This window comes from Sorex fumeus, unplaced genomic scaffold (assembly GCF_029834395.1).
Source record: "Sorex fumeus unplaced genomic scaffold, SorFum_2.1 ptg000044l, whole genome shotgun sequence".
NCBI lineage: Eukaryota > Metazoa > Chordata > Mammalia > Eulipotyphla > Soricidae > Sorex > Sorex fumeus.
In genome coordinates, this window is record NW_026606101.1 from 425114 (window position 1) to 441116 (window position 16003).

Below are 16003 nucleotides of genomic sequence, written 5' to 3' on the forward strand. Positions count from 1 at the left end.
GGGGAGGTCACACCCAACAATGCTCAGGGGTCACTCCTGGCTCTGCACTCAGGAATTACCCGCTATACTATCGCTCCGGCCCTCCCACCCACTTCTTTACCATTTTTTTTTTTGCTTTTTGGGTCACACCCAGCGATGCACAGGGGTTACTCCTGGCTCTTCACTCAGGAATTATTTCTGGCGGTGCTCAGGGGACCATATGGGATGCTGGGAATCGAACCTGCGTTGGTCGCGTGCAAGGCAAGTGCCCTACCCGCTGTGTTATCACTCCAGCCCCCATTCAAGGGCATTCTTTTTTTTTTTGAGGGGTCACACCCAGCAACCCCAGAGCTACTCCTGGTTCTGCACTCAGGAATTACTCATGGCGGTGCTTTGGGGACCATATGGGATGCTGGGAATAGAACCCAGGTTGGCTGCGTGCAAGGCAAGCACCCTACCTGCTGTGCTAACACTCCAGCCCCGATGGGCATTCTTATGCTCCACTCCTTGCTAGGCATTCTTATTTCTAGAACCCAGGGCTAAGAGGTTGCCATTGTTTGATACCTTCCACTCCCTTGTCTCATTACTCTGTGTACCACAAGTAAGTGAGAACATCTGGTATTTGCCCCCTTCTTCCTGACTTAATTCACTTAACATAATCCCCTCCACTTTCTTTTAGGTTAAGGCAAACTTCATACTTTCCTCATTTCTATAGCTGCATAGTATTCCATTGTGTAGCTAGACCACAACTTCTTTATCCATTCATCTGTTATTGAACACTTGGGTTGTTTTTATATCCTGGCTATTGTGCTCAGTGCTACAACGAACATAGGTATACTCAAATAACTCTGTGTGTGTGTGTGTTGGTGGTGGTAGATGCAAGAAATGAAATCACTGGGTCATATAGGAGGTCTCATATGACTTTACTTTTTTTGTTGTTTTTTTTTGGGGGGAGGCCACACCTGGCGATGCTCGGGGGTTATTCCTGGCTTGCATTCATGAATCACTCACTCCTGTCGGTGCTCAGGGAACCATATGGGATGCCAGAAATCGAACCTGGGTCAGTCATGTGCAAGGCAAGTGCCTTGCCCGCTGTTCTATTGCTCTGGCCCCTCTCGTCTGAGTTTCCTGAGGAATCACCACACTTTGCCATAGGGGGGGACCAGACATCAGTCCCCCAGCAGTAAGTGGGGGTTCCTAGCTCACCACGGCCCCACCAGCATTGGTTGTTCTGTTTTCTCACTGATGTCACACTACTACACTGCAGTGCTCACCGGGAATCACACGCCTTAGTGGGGGTACTCATACACACCTAGCTAAGCATCACCGCATTCTCTTAGGGTGCCAGGGGTGGGGTTCTGGTCCAGATCCAAGGGGACCGGGCTTAGAGCCTATGGATGACATCAGGAATTGAACTCATGGGCTCACGTTTGCGAAGCGGGTCCTTTTAGCTGGTGAGCCACCCCTAGGCCCAGGAAGAACTTATTGGCCCGGTGAGGAGTCGCTGCCTTTGGTTTTCTGTTTTGTTTTGGGGCCACACCCGGTGATTCAGCTCAGGGGTTACCCCGGACTCTGTGTTCAGGAATCACTCCTGGCAGTACTGTTGGGACACGGAGGACTGAACCCGGGGAGGTCGGGTGCAAGGCAACTGCCCTCCCGGTTGGTCTGTTGCTCCAGTCTTCTTTGTTGAGAGAATGGATGGAATCATTGAGTGAGAGTTCCAGTCTCTGCATCCTTGCTAATAACTTAAATTATCAACAATTTTTTTAACCTTTTTTTTTAAAGTGCTTTTTTTTTTCTTTTTGGGTCACACCCAGCGATGCACAGGGGTTACTCCTGGGTCTGCACTCAGGAGTTACTCCTGGCGGTGCTCAGGGGATCATATGGGATGCTGGGAATCGAACCCAGGTCGGCCATGTGCAAGGCAAACGCCCTACCCACTGTGCTATCTCTGCAGTCCCTAAGGTGCTTTTAAATTTAAAACAACAACTGAAAAAGACTCACTGCCCACTGCCAGGCCAGAGAACTAGATCAATGGACAGGAACTTACATATAGGAGCCCTGGGTTTGAAATAACATCTCAGAGTTCCCACACAGGACCCTGAGCACTGAGCAAGGAGTAGCAACCCCTAAGTACTACTGAGTGTGGCCTAAGAACAACCAAAAAGGAAAACAGGGTGAATCTTTATAAATATCCACAGTGCAATACTATTCAGCCTTTTTGAAACGATGAAAGACTTGAGGCCAGAGAGATGGTACATACAGCGGACATGGCGTTCGCCTGGCATCTGGCTGATGAAGGTCCGATCCCCAGCATCCCAGATGGTCCTCCAAGTATTGCCAGGAGTGAACACAGAGTCAGAAGTAAGTCTTGAGCCCTACCAGATATGGCCCAAATCCCCCCCAAAGCTGAAATTCTGCCATCTGTAGCAAAATGGAAGGAACACAGGATTATGCAGAGCAAAATAAGTTGGGATAAAAAGATAAGTGTTGGATTACCTCATTCTTATGAGCAATACACTGTATCACTGTATCACTGTCATCCTGTTGTTCATCGATTTGCTCGAGCGGGTGCCAGTAACATCTCCATTCATCCCAGCCCTGAGATTTCAGCAACCTCTTCTTACTCGTCCTACCCAATGGTGCCATATTGGAGGCTCTTTCAGGGTCAGGGGAATGAGACCCGTTATCTCATCTCACGGGTCTCATGAGCAATACAAGGAGATAAAATTGATGAAGAGACAAAATCAAATGAAAAATTAACCAGTAGCTACTTGACAACAAACTGATCTTACTTGAGGAGACACAGCGGAGGCAGGAGAAAGAGGGGAATTAAGAAGTGGGGGGCAAGGGGGGCTGGAGCAATAGTGCAGCGGGGAGGGCGTTTGCCTTGCTCTCAGCCAACCCAGGTTCCATTCCCAGCATCCCATATGGTCCCCCAAGCACCGCCAGGAGTAATTCCTGAGTGCAGAGCCAGGAGTAACACCTGTGCATCGTGGGTGTGACCCGATCACGATCACGATAATCCTGTTGTTCGTCGATTGCCTTGAGCAGGCACCAGTAACGTCTCCTTCGTCTTAGCCCTGAGATTTTAAAAAGTGCCACATTCAAGGCTCTTTCAGGGTTAGGAGAATGAGACCCATCATTGTTACTGGTATTTGGCATATTGAGTACGCCACGGGGAGTTTGCCAGACTCTGCCGTGTGGGCAGGTTACATTCAGTAGCCTGCCAGGTTGTCCAAAGTAAGAATGAGATAAGAGTTGCGTGGCCACAAATGTGGCCGTGCGCTTCCAGGAGCTGAGTTTTATAGTCTCTGGGTCTTGACCGTTCATGGGATTACCTGGCATTGGGGGGGGGGGCGGGGGGCAGGGGGGTCAGTTGGTGGGTGTGACCCCTGCCTACTGGAAGATGGAGGATCTGGGTGGAGGATGCTCAGCCCCGATCCAAGCAGGCTTAGAGATCTCAGCCCTGGGACCCGCATGCCTTTGTTCCTCTGCCGGTACCTTCATGCGTGTGGAGAGTGGTCTCAGCATGGTTGTGGCTGGGTCTGGTGTGACCCAAAAAGGAAAAAAAAAAAAAGAAGTGGTCCGGGGCATCCGGGGCGTCAGTGTACCCCCCTTCTAGAGCATCGCTTTGTGTGTGTGAGGTCCATGCAAAGGGCTCAGGAACCAGGAGTAGCAGCCTCTTCCTCTCCGGGGAAATAAATGGGTTCTGATGCGGGAACCAGGACATCCCCCCCACCCCCCTAGGAAGGCACATGTAGGGGCCCCGAACAGAGGTGCTTGTTGGAACGTGAGGGGAAGGGGCTGGCTCCTCCCAGGACCCCCCACCTGGAGTCGTGCTTGGCCTGTGCAGAAATTAGGAGCTGTGCCCTGCCTGGTTGGAGACTGGCAGGGTCTCGGTGGTGCTGGAGGAAGCAGAAGGCGCTTAAAGGCTCAGGGGGATTAGGCAGGACCACACACCCTGTGCCAGACACCCCCGCTCTGCAGGGGTCTTGCGACCAATCACCACCCACACTCCGTGTATCAGACCCTGAGTGGGTGCTGGCGTGCGGCCAGGAATTAGTCTCAGGCTTCTAACCCTGTGAACGTCCAGTCACTGGGAGACACCGCTAATGACACTTTTTTTTTTCTTTTTCCAAAAACAGAGGACCAGAAACTGATCACAAAAGGCTGAGAGCAGGTTTTGCACGCAGGAGGCCCCCGGGACGTGCCTAGCACCATTCAGTTCCCCAAGGATCACCACCAGCAACACCAAAGTCTCAAGCAGAGAAATAATAACTCCAGCACTGTCTCGCTCTGTGTGTGTGTCTCTCTCTCTCTCTCTCTGTTTGTGTCTGTGTCTATCTCTCTCTGTATTTCTCTCTGTCTCTGTCTCATTCTCTGTCTGTCTGTCTGTCTGTCTCTCTGTCTCTCTCTCTCTCTCTCACACACACACACACACACACACACACTGAGGATGTGGCTCAGTAATATGCACAGCACTGGCCTAGCATGTGTGAAGACTTGGGATCCATACCCAGCACTAAAAAACAAAACAGGAACCGGAATGATAGCACAGCAGGTAGGGCGTTTGCCTTGCACACAGCCAACCCGAGTTCGATTCCCAGCATCCCATATGGTCCCCCAAGCACCGCCAGGAGTAATTCCTGAGTGCAGAGCCAGGAGTAACCCCTGAGCATCACCGGGTATGACCCCAAAAGCAATAATAATCATAATAATAATAATAATAAACACAAACAAAACAAAAATCAATCAAATAAGACAAAAAAACGAAACAAACAAACAATAATCCAAGAAGGGAGGGAGAGAGTAAAGGGATTAAGGCATTGGCCTTGTGAGTGACTGACCCACCCAGGTAGAGCCTCATCATCACATACAGTTCCCTGACCCCTGAGCACCGCCAGGAATGATCGCTGAGCCCAGAATCGGGAACCCGAAGCTTACCGGGTCATAGCCCAATGCCATTCCCTTTCCAAAATAAACAAATAAATAAAAACCAAAGTAAAAAAAAACCTGCTGTGTACACCGGAAGCCAAGTTCCCCCAGCACCACAAAGAGCAACTCCCAAGTACTGAGTTGTGAAGCAGCTTCTGAACACCGTCAGGTGGGGTTCTCCAAAACAAAAAACCCAGCAAAACAAAAATGCACACACAATTCGAAGCTGGGAGGCTGTGGGGGTGGGGGGTTGTCGGAGGACTAGTACAGTAGTTGAGGCATTTGCCTTGCACGTGGCTGACCCGGCTATGATTCCCCGGCAACCCATATGGTCCCCCTCGGATGCCAGGAGTAATTCCTGAGTGCAGAGCCAGGAGTAACCCCTGAGCACCATCATGTGTGGCCCAAAAAAACAAAACAAAAGAAAAACAACAAACGGGTCTGAGTGATAGGACAACGGAGAGGCCATTTGCCTTGCACGTGGCCAACCTAGGTTCAACGCCAGTATTCCATATGGTCTCCCGAGCACCACCAGGAGTAATTCCTGCGTGCAGAGACAGGAGTAACGCCTGAGCATCTGTGGGTGTGGCTCAAAAAAAGGCAAAAAATAAAATAAAATAAAAACAACAACAACTAAACATAGAAGCTGGGAAGTCTTTGCTGAGTGACTCCTGGAAGGCGATGGGGCTCCTTCGAGGGCCTTAAGTCAGTGGTCCCAGGACTAGCCGGGGAGCAGCTGTGCAGACAGACGGAGATGACGGGAGCGAGCTGGGACTTGGTGGAGCTCGGGACTGTGCTAGAACTGGGCGCGTTGCAAAGGTCCGGAGCAGGGAAGTGGCTCGGGGAAGGAGAGCCCTCCAGAGTCTTCCTGGTGGTGGTGGTGGCGGGGAACCCAGGACCTTTCTGGGGATCTACACCCCAAACCAGCTTTCCGCCTAGGTTCCGTTCCTTGGAGTTCCGCTTGAGGACCTTAGGGGACTTGGTGCCTGACTCCTGGCCAGGAAAAGGATCAAAAGAAATAAGAATAAGTGGGCTGGAGCCATAGCACAGCAGGGAGGGCGTTTGCCTTGCTGCGGCCAACCCGGGTTCGATTCCCAGCATCCCATAGGGTCCCCTGAGCACACCAACAGGAGTAATTCCTGAGTGCAGAGCCAGGGGTAGCCCCTGTGCATCACCAGGTGTGACCCAAAAAGAAAAAAATAAATAAATAAATAAGAATGAAGGAAGAAAAAAGAAGCAAGCAAAGGGCTAGAGAGATTGAACAGGGGGGAGGGCATTTGCCTGGCTCATGGCTGACCCTTGGTCTATCCCCAGCATCCCATACGGTCCCCAAGCCCCACCAGGAGTGATCCCTGAGTGCAAGCCAGGAGGAAGCCCTGAGCATTATCAGGAGTGGCTCAATGACCTAAAAGATGCCAAGTGAAGAAAAAAAAAAAGAAGAAGAGAAGGAAAAGATCGGGGAATGATTCAAAAGGCTGTGACCCAAAAAAGGACAGGTTTCCAGGCAAAAGAGAAAAAGTCTAGAGGCTGGAGCGATAGCACAGCGAGGAGAGCGTGCGCCTTGCATGTGGCCAACCCAGGTTCGATTTCCAGCATCCCATAGGATCCCCTGAGCACTGCCAGGGGGTAATTCCTGAGTGCAGAGCCAGGAGTAACCCCTATGCATTTCCTTTCCAAAAAGGGGGAAAAAAAGAAAGAGAGAGAGAGAGAGAGAGAGAGAGAGAGAGAGAGAGAGAGAGAGAGAGAGAGAGAGAGAAAGGCTATCCACTGTCCCGTCCATCTGTCCTGGAGCCAGCTGGGCATTTCCTGCCTTTGCTCCCCTTTGCTCCAGCGTCCGGCTCTCCTGGAACTCTGGGACCGGAGTGGGGTCCAGCAGCCATTTCAGCCTGTCGGGGGAGAGGCACTGGGGTCTCCTGCTCTGGCCCCCTCCCCCCTCACACTGTCGTCTCCTGACGTCCCAGGCACGCCCAGTGCTCAGGGCCCAGGCAGGAGCCGCAGGGGCGTTACTTCCCGAGCACAGCTTGGGTGGGCATGGGCAGTGAGGAGAGAATGTCAGGGGGGTGGGGGGCTGACGCAGCTTCTCCAAGCCAAGCAAGGATCCAAAGCAAACACAGCTGGACGTGAGCGGCTGGGAACGGACGTAACCGTGGATGTCTTGGGCAGAAATCCAGCTCGGTAACCTGTGGTCCCTGGAGCAGGGGCTCACTAGCAAGGACCAGTCGCTTTCTCTATATCTCGGTTTGTCCATCTGCAACACAGGGGTGATAATAGCCACCTCAGGGGCTAGGGGCTCAGAGAGCACTTGCCTTGCACGCAGCTGATCCAGGTTTGATCGCTGCACCGCACCCCGTATGGTCTCTGAGCACCACCAGGAGTGACCCCTGAATGCAGAGCCAGGAGTAATCCCCCAAGAGCAGGGTGTGGCCCCCCCAAGAAAAACAAAAGAAAACAAAATAATAATAGCTGTCTCGGAGGATGCAGTCACATCCCTGTAACTGGGATCAGGAGACAAGAGAGACGATAGGAAGCTGTGGGCTCCGAAACCAACTGATCTGTTAATTGCGTCTCTTCTCTGAGCCTCAGTTTTCTCATCTGTGAAATGGAAATAATGACTATTCGTTTCAACTAGGGGTGCGGGAGCCTCACGCAGTGATGCTTGGGGGACAATGCATTGCTGGAGATCCAAGGACTCCTGCCTATCAACTGAGTACTCCAGGGCCAGAGATATAGTAGACCTAGTACACGGCTGAAGCACTTGCAGTTGAACTTGGTTCAAATCTCTGGGACCACATAACACCTCTAGGAGTCACTGCTGAGCACAGAGCCAGGAATAACCCCTGAACAGCCTGGGGTGTGGTCCAAACTCTTTCCTCACCCCCAAGGTCAGGGTTGATAAAACAAAATCAAAGTGAGCATTCAGTCCTTTGCACCATCTTCCCAACCCGAGAGTAACTATCTTAGAGATGATCAGGTTTGAGTTAATATTTGGTTTTTTGTTTGTTTGGGGGCCACACCCAGCGGTAATCGAACCTGGATCAGCTGGGGAAAGGCAAACACCCTACCTGTGATACTATAACGTCAGCCTCCAAGACAATGCACTTATTGTCTGTTAGACAATGAGCTGATACTGATAACAAAAGACACTGATGGCATCTTTGAAGCATCAGGAAATAGGCGCATCTGCCTTTATCACATTCAGGTCTTACTCTCACCAAAGGAACTTGCAAAGTACTTATTTATCCCCATTTTACAAATGTGAAAGCAAAGACTTATAAAAAGATTTCATCTGTGTGTGTGTACCATAAATTAAACTGCCGTCCTTATACATACAAAGTGTGCTATGCCACTGAACTATATATCCTTGGACATTAAAAAAAATATTTTTGGTGTCTGGACATATAGTACAATGGATAGGATACTTGCCTTGCATGCAGCTGAACTGGGTTCAGTCTCCAGCACCCCAAATGGTCCCCTGAACCACTCCAGAAATGATTTCTAAATGCAGAGGCACGAGTAAGTCCTAAGCACAGCTGGGACTTAATTTTTTTTTTCTTTTTGGGTCACACTAAATGATGCTCAGGGGTTACTCCTGGCTCTGTCACTGTCACTGTCCTCCCGTTGTTCATCGATTTGCTCGAGCGGGCCCAGTAACGTCTCCATTCTGAGACTTGTTGTTACTGTGTTTGGCATGTTGAATACGTCACGGGTAGCTTGCCAGGCTTTGCCGCTCTCAGTAGCTTGCTGGGCTCTCCGAGAGGGACAGAGGAATCAAACCCGGCTCGGCCGGGCTGGCTGTGCGCAAGGCAAACGCTCTACCACTGTGCTATGGCTCCTGGCTCTGTACTCAGGAATTACTCCTGGCAGTGCTGGGGGACCACATGGGATGCTGGGGATCAAACCCGGGTCAGCTGGGGGCTGGAGCGTTAGCACAGCGGGTAGGGCATTTGCCTTGCACGCAGCTGACCCAGGTTCGATCCCCAGCATCCCATATGGTCCCCTGAGCACTGCCAGGAGTAATTCTTGAGGGCAGAGCCAGGAGTAACCCCTGTGCATCGCTGGGAGTGACCCAAAAAGCCAAAAAACAACAACAAAAATACCCTGGGTCAGCTGCGTTCAAGGCAAACACCTTACCTGCTATACTATCACTCTGGCCCAAAAGACCTTAATTTTTTTAGGGCCACATCCAGCAATGCTAAGGGGTTACTCCTGGCTCTACGCTTGAAAATCAACTATTGGTGGTGCTCGGGAAACCACGTGGGATGCCAGAGATCTAATCTGGGTCGGCCACATGCAAGGCAAGCGCCCCTACGTATTGCAGTATCTCTCTGGCCCCAGGTATTTATTTTTTTAATGGAAACACCTGTGCTAGAATGATCTACTCAGGTGTGCAGCCCTGAGGTTCAATACCCGCGCCCCCATCATACCCTTCTATATTCCACCCCGGCTCTCTCTCTTCCCTTCTGGAGGCCACAGATTACAGGCCAAATGCTGACTACTGTTTCCTTTAGCTCGTCTGTTTTCTCTCTGCCCCACAGCCGAGTGAAGTCAGATGGTGTCTGTCTTCCTCCATCTGGCTCATGTGACTGCATGTAACCACTCTTGTGGTTTCATCACGAAGAGCTGGTGGTAGGAGTTCATGCTTCTTTACAGCTGAATAGTATTCCACATCTGCTTGATGCATTCAGCAGTCATGGACATGCTGATTGTTTCCAGGTCTTACGGTCTTACCTGTTGTAAATAATGGTGCAGAACACGGTTGCTTCTCAAGCCCTTGTGTGTTCTCCCTTGAACGCATAAATCCGTTTGCTTGTCTCTATGTATCTTTACTTTTTCTACTCTGGAGAAGCCTGTGTTCTCTTGAAAACAGGCACTTCTCTCTCTCCTCTTTTGTCTTTCTAAGTTTCAACAAAAATGACCTTGCTTCACAAAAAAATGTTTTTTGCGAAACACACAAGACAAAAAATGTCATCAACTGACATTTTCATATTTTGGGGGTAAAAACATAAAGTATGATAACCAGATGATACTGAATTTCTTTTTCTTTATTTTCAATTGTGAGGGGGATGATGGGGGACCCACAGCCAGCAGTTCTTAGGGCTTACTTCAGCCTCTGAAGAACCATGTAGGATGCAGGGGATTGAACCCGGGTCCACCACATACAAGACAAGTGCCTCAACTGCTGTGCTACCCACCCCTCTCCTTTTACTTATTTGTAGGGCTTTCAAACACTTAACTCTTTTGTTTTGTTTTATTTTGTTTTGTTTGGGGGGAGGCAACATCCTGCAGTGCTCAGAGCTTACTCCTGGTTCTGTGCTCCGGGATCACTCCTGGCAGGGCAGGGCTTGGGAATTGTATGTGGTGCCGAGAATCAACCCGGGTTGGTCATGTGCAAGGCAAGTGCCCTACCCTCTGTAACGTCTCTCTGGTCCCAAACAACATCTTGTTCTGGTTTGTTTCATGTTTTGGGGCTACGCCCAGTGGTGCTCAAGGCTTACTCTTGGCTCTGCTTAACTCTTAGCTACTGCTGGCTTTTGGCACAGAGCCAAGGGTACAGTTTGTTCAATAGAGGCCTTTCTGTATTTGTTTGGGTTTTTAGAAAGAGAAGTGAAAGTGGAAAGGGAGGCGCTGGAGAGACAGCACAGCAGGTGGACACTTGCCTTGCATGTGGCCAACCTGGGTTCAATCACCCCATATGGTCCCTAAGCCAGATCAAAATAAGCCCTGAGCTCCTCTGGGTATGGCCCCAAAAGTGAAGAACAGAAGGAAAGCGGGAAGGGATGGGATTTGGGGATTCTGCGGGTTCCTTTTTTCTTTCAGTTTGTTGTTTACTTTTTGGTTTGGGGGCCACACCCAGCAGCGCTTTGTGGTTGCTCTTGGCTGGGCGCCCCAAGTCTGAACAGGCCAAGAGCTCGCTCAGTCTGTCACTGCACCATCTGCGGGAGGCTGACCGCCCCTGTCCCTCCAGCAGAGCGGAGAGGACTCTGAGACTGCTAAATACCCTTCTGGGTGGCACATCGGCCAACAGCACTCCGGAGTGAGGGTTGAGGGCACAGTTCTCAAGAGAGGGAACCCCAGGGGAGGGAGGAGGGTGCGCTGAGCCTTGACATCTGTCACTTTCCTGTGTCCTGGCAGAGGCCACGGGGTGCAAGGGTTGATCAAGAACCTGGGCTGGGAGGCTGGAGAGATAGCACAGCAGACAGGGCCGACCCGGGTTCGATTCCCAGCATCCCATATGGTCCCCTGAGCACTGCCAGGGATAATTCCTGAGTGCAGAGGCAGGAGTAATTCCTGTGCATCGCTGGGTGTGACCAAAAAGAAAAAAAGAATACAAAAAAAGAACCTGGGCTGGGCTGAGGGTATCACGTATGCATGAGACTCGGGTTAGACTCCCAACAGTGCAAATAAAATTCTGGGGTGCTACAGGCACTACCTGCTCCCCGGGGATATTAGTATTACTACTTGGTTTGTTGCTTCCTACACCCAGGGGTGCTCATGGGCAACTCCCAGTGAGGTGCTGGGGTTTGCTCCTGACAGTGCTCAGGGGACCTGCAGAGATCAAACCCACGCCTTCTTCCTTGTTTGCTCTTTTTTGTGTTATTTGGGCCACATCCAGCTGTGCTCACGGCTTACTCCTGATTCTGTGCTCCAGGATCACTCCGGGTAGGCTTCGGGGACCATATGAGATGCTGGGGATGGAACCTGGGTAAGCCACATGCAACACAAGCACCTGTGTGGACAGTGGATCACGTGCTGCACGGACAGTGGATTGTATGCTGTGTGGACAGTGGTGAATTGTGTGGTGTATGGAGAATGGATTGCATGCTGTGTGGACAGTGGACTGCATGGAGTGTGGACAGTAGATTGCGTACAGTGTGGAAGCAGATTGTATGTTGTGTGTACAGTGGATCATGTGCCGTGGAGACAGTGAGTTGTTTGCCATGTGGACAGTGGGCTGTATGCTGTGTGGACAGTGGATTGTGTGTTGTATGGACAGTGGATTGTGTGCTGTGTGGATCGCGTACTGTGTACACAGTGGGTTATACTCTGTGTGGACGGATTGTATGCCATGTGGACAGTGTATTGTATGCTGTGTGGACAGTGAGTTGCTTGCTGTGTGGAGAGTGGATTTTGTCTTGTATGAACAGTGTATTGTGTGTTGTATGGACAGTAGATTGCGTGTTGTATGGACAGTAGATTGCATGCGGTGTGGACATTGGTTTGTATGCTGTGTGAACAGTGTATTGTGTGTTGTGTGGACAGTGGATTGTGTGTTGTTGGACAGTGGATTGTGTGTTGTATGGACAGTAGATTGCACGCTGTGTGGACATTGGATTGCATGCTGTGTGGACAGAGGATTGAATGCTGTGTGGATGCAGGGACTAGAACCTCTGGGCCAAGCCTTCTTATGCTTCTTCCACTTGTGACCCCCTTTCCACCTTAGAATTTTTGTTTTGAGGTTTTGGGGCCACAACAGGAGGTGTTCAGGAGCTACTTGTGAGTGCTCAGGGTAACTCACAGTGGTGCCTGTGCTCAAGGGACCATGTGACCCTAGGGATGGAGCTGGAGTCAGTGACTTAAACTATGTACTGACCTTACCTTAGAATATTTTTTTGGTTTTGGGACCACACTTATCTGTGCTCGGGGGTTACTCCTGGCTCTGTGCTCAGGGATCACACTTGGCAGAGCTTGGGGGAGCATATGGGGTTCCAGTGACTGAATTGAGGTGTGCAGAGTCAATTCCCTATCCATTCTACTATCTCTCTGGCCACCCCGCCCTCTGGAAAAATATACATTTTTTTAACACATATGACCCCTGGGACCAGAGTGATAGTACAGAGGGTAGGGTATTTGCCTTACATCTGACTGACCTGGGTTTGATCCTCAGCATCCCATATGGCCTCCTGAGCACTGCCAGGAGTAATTCCTGAGCATCACTGGGTGTGGCCCCAAAACAAAAAGTGGTGAGAAAAGCAACCATTTTCTTTGAGACCAGAGAGGCAGTACAGTGGGTAAGGTGCTTGCCTTGAACTCAACCAGCCTGGATTTAATCCTTGTCATCCCATATGTTGTTACTGTGTCTGGCATATCGAATACTCTCGGTAGCTTGCCGGGCTCTCCGAGAGGGGCGAAGGAATCGAACTCGGGTCGGCCATGTTGGCTGCGTGCAAGGCAGACGCCCTACCCGCTATGCTATAGCACAGCGGTAGGGCGTTCGCCTTACAAGCGGCCAACATGGCCGACCCGAGTTCGATTCCTCCGCCCCTCTCGGAGAGCCCGGCAAGCTACCGAGAGTATTCGATATGCCAGACACAGTAACAACAAAGTCTCCAATGGAGACGTTACTGGGCCTGCTCGAGCAAATCCCATATGAGCCCTCAAGCACCGCCAGGAGTGATTCCTGAACACAGAGCCAGGAATGAATCCCTGAGCATCACTGGCTGTGACTTATCCTCCTGCCAAAAAAAAGTTACATGACCCCATAAGCCACAGCTTAAGAAGTGAGGCTGGAGCGATTGCACAGCGGGTAGGGCGTTTTTCTTGCATGTGGCCGACCAGAGTTCAATCCCCGGCATCCCAATGGTCCCCTGAGCACTGCCAGGAGTAGTTCCTGAGTGCAGAGCTAGGAGTAACCACTGTGCATTGCTGGGTGTGACCAAAAAAAAAAAAAAAAAAGAAGGGAGGCTGTAGAAACTTGTGTTTCAATTAAGGGGAGTGAAAAAGCACAGCCCTGGGTTTCTTGCGGGAGCCAGAGAGCACGTTACTCCGTTCAAAGGCACACAGGCGACCCTCTCATTCCGTTCCTTCCTGCCTTCTGACTGCCTTGTTTGCATGTGTTTTGTACCCTTACAACATTCTGTGCCCCTTTAATCAAGTAACTGGTACATTCTGTCTCCCATTTTGTAATTTTGGGGTCACACCCTGTGGTGCGCAGGACTTCGACCTGGCTCTGTGGTCAGGGATCCCCCCTGGCAGCTCTCAGAGGATCACATACCGCGCCTGGGATCCAACCGGGGTTGGCCACATGCAAGACAAGTTCTTTCCTTGCTTTCCTATCTCTTTGGCCCCGTTTAATTTGTTCTTGGAATCACCTTCAATTGTTTCCGTGTTAGGAACAGGGAAGGGTGTCAAAGGGCAGGAGTTCTGGGGCCAGGGAGATAGCACAGTGGGTAGGGCACTTGCCTTATATATGGCTGACCTGGGTTTGATCCATACAGTACCCTGTATGATTCCTTAAGTCCTGTCAGGAGGGATCACAGAGCCAGGAGTAAGTCCTGAGCTTGGGGGCTGAAGCAATAGCACAGCGGGGAGGGCGTTTGCCTTGCACGGCGGCCGACCCGGGTTTGATTCCCAGCATCCCATTTGGTCCCCCGAGCACCACAATCATGCACTAATTCCTGAGTGCATGGGCCAGGAGTAACCCCTGTGCATCGCTGGGTGTGACCCCCCCCAAAAAAAATCCTGAGCTTGACCCAAACCAGCCCAAACTGAGTACACCCAGTCCAGGTATGGCCCCCAAGCCCCCAGATTAAAGCGTTAAAGTTCAGGCTTGCACATGGGAGCCAGAATTTCCATCCCTAGCACTGCATGGTCAGCAGGTCTTCTGGGTAGTGTTGGAGTGTGGCCCTTCCAGAAGACGGTCTCTGGCTGTCATTGAGACTCAGTGCTGCTCAGGTAAGGAGTCCCGCATATGGACAATCTAGAATCTGAACCGACATGGCCCGCTTCCTTCGAGGAATGGTCAGTTCTCGGCGGCCACCTGTCGGTCTTTGCCTCTGGCTTCCTGGTGAAGAGACTTGATCATAGCACCAACCTCGTAAGACTTGGCAAAGGTTACATTAGTTCATGTGGGGGTTGGGACAACAGCTCAAAGCCCTAGCGTAGCTGCTTTGCATGGGGGAAGCCTGGGTTTACCCCTAGGACCTCCCAGTCCCCCTTGATCACCAATAAAGGAACAAATGAGTTCCTCTAACCATCCTGGAAGTCTGACGTGGGGGCCCTGCAAAAGGGAGTCATTCCGTTTGAAAAACGGGAAAGTCTTGCGCAAAGTGGACCAGTTGGTCTTGCCCGAGAGAGTGCTTGGTGCTCAGAACGTGTTCACAGCATAGCCATTCTGGATTCTTCTTCCACATCTGCGTGATGACAGGAGTGAGGACCTTCTCTGGCCCCGACCTGTTCCCACAGCTGGCCTCCAGACCTACAGCTGGGCTCAGGAAATAGTTGCTTCCCCCCGCCTCCCCTTTTGTAGTTTTTGGGCCACACCTGGCAGTGCTCAGGGTTTACTCCTGGCTCTGTGCTCAGGGTTTACTCCCGGCTGTGCTCAGGGGACTGTTGGGGATTACATTGGGGTTGGCAGCATGCAAGGCAAGTGCCCTTTGATATTTCTGGTCCCCAGAAGGTAGCTTAAAGGGCTGTTTTGCATGCAGGAGGCCTGGGTTTAATCCCAGGCACCACATGGTCCCCTGAGCATTGCTGAGAAGCCACCCCTAAACACGGAGCAAGCCCTTGAACACCACGGGGTGTACTTCCCAAACAAAACAAAAATAAGAAAATAAAAAAAGCTCCACAAGTCCGTGTGGACGCCCCACACCTCATTCTGGGGTCCAAGTGTAGGGAGGTAGCCCGGTCCCTAAGGTCCTGTTCCCCAGGCTGTGACAGAGGCCGTCTCTGGAAAGGGGGCGGCCAGAACAAACCTTGGCGGGAGACGTCTTGATTGGGGTGCAAGGGGAAGGAACAGGGGCCTGGGCGCGGCTTTGTGGGTCCCTGCGGGTCCCTTTGTGGGCCGCGGTCTCACGCACACTGCCCGGCCTGAGGACACACCGCAGGCCGGTAAGTGACCCCAGGATCCTGCGGGAACACACGGGCCCTGGGGATCTGCAGCCAGGGGCCAGGGCGGCCGGCACTGCCCCCGCGCCGGGCTCGGGTCCCCCCACTCGTCTTGACAGCGGCCCGCCTGGTCACGGGGCTCGGGGACGGCCCGCTCCACCCGCCCGGCGGCCAGCGACCCGCCCCGTCCGTCCCAGCCCCCGGGGGAGGAGGGGAGAAGGGGAGAGGGGAGGGGGGTCGGGGAGGCCGGCTCTATAAAGGC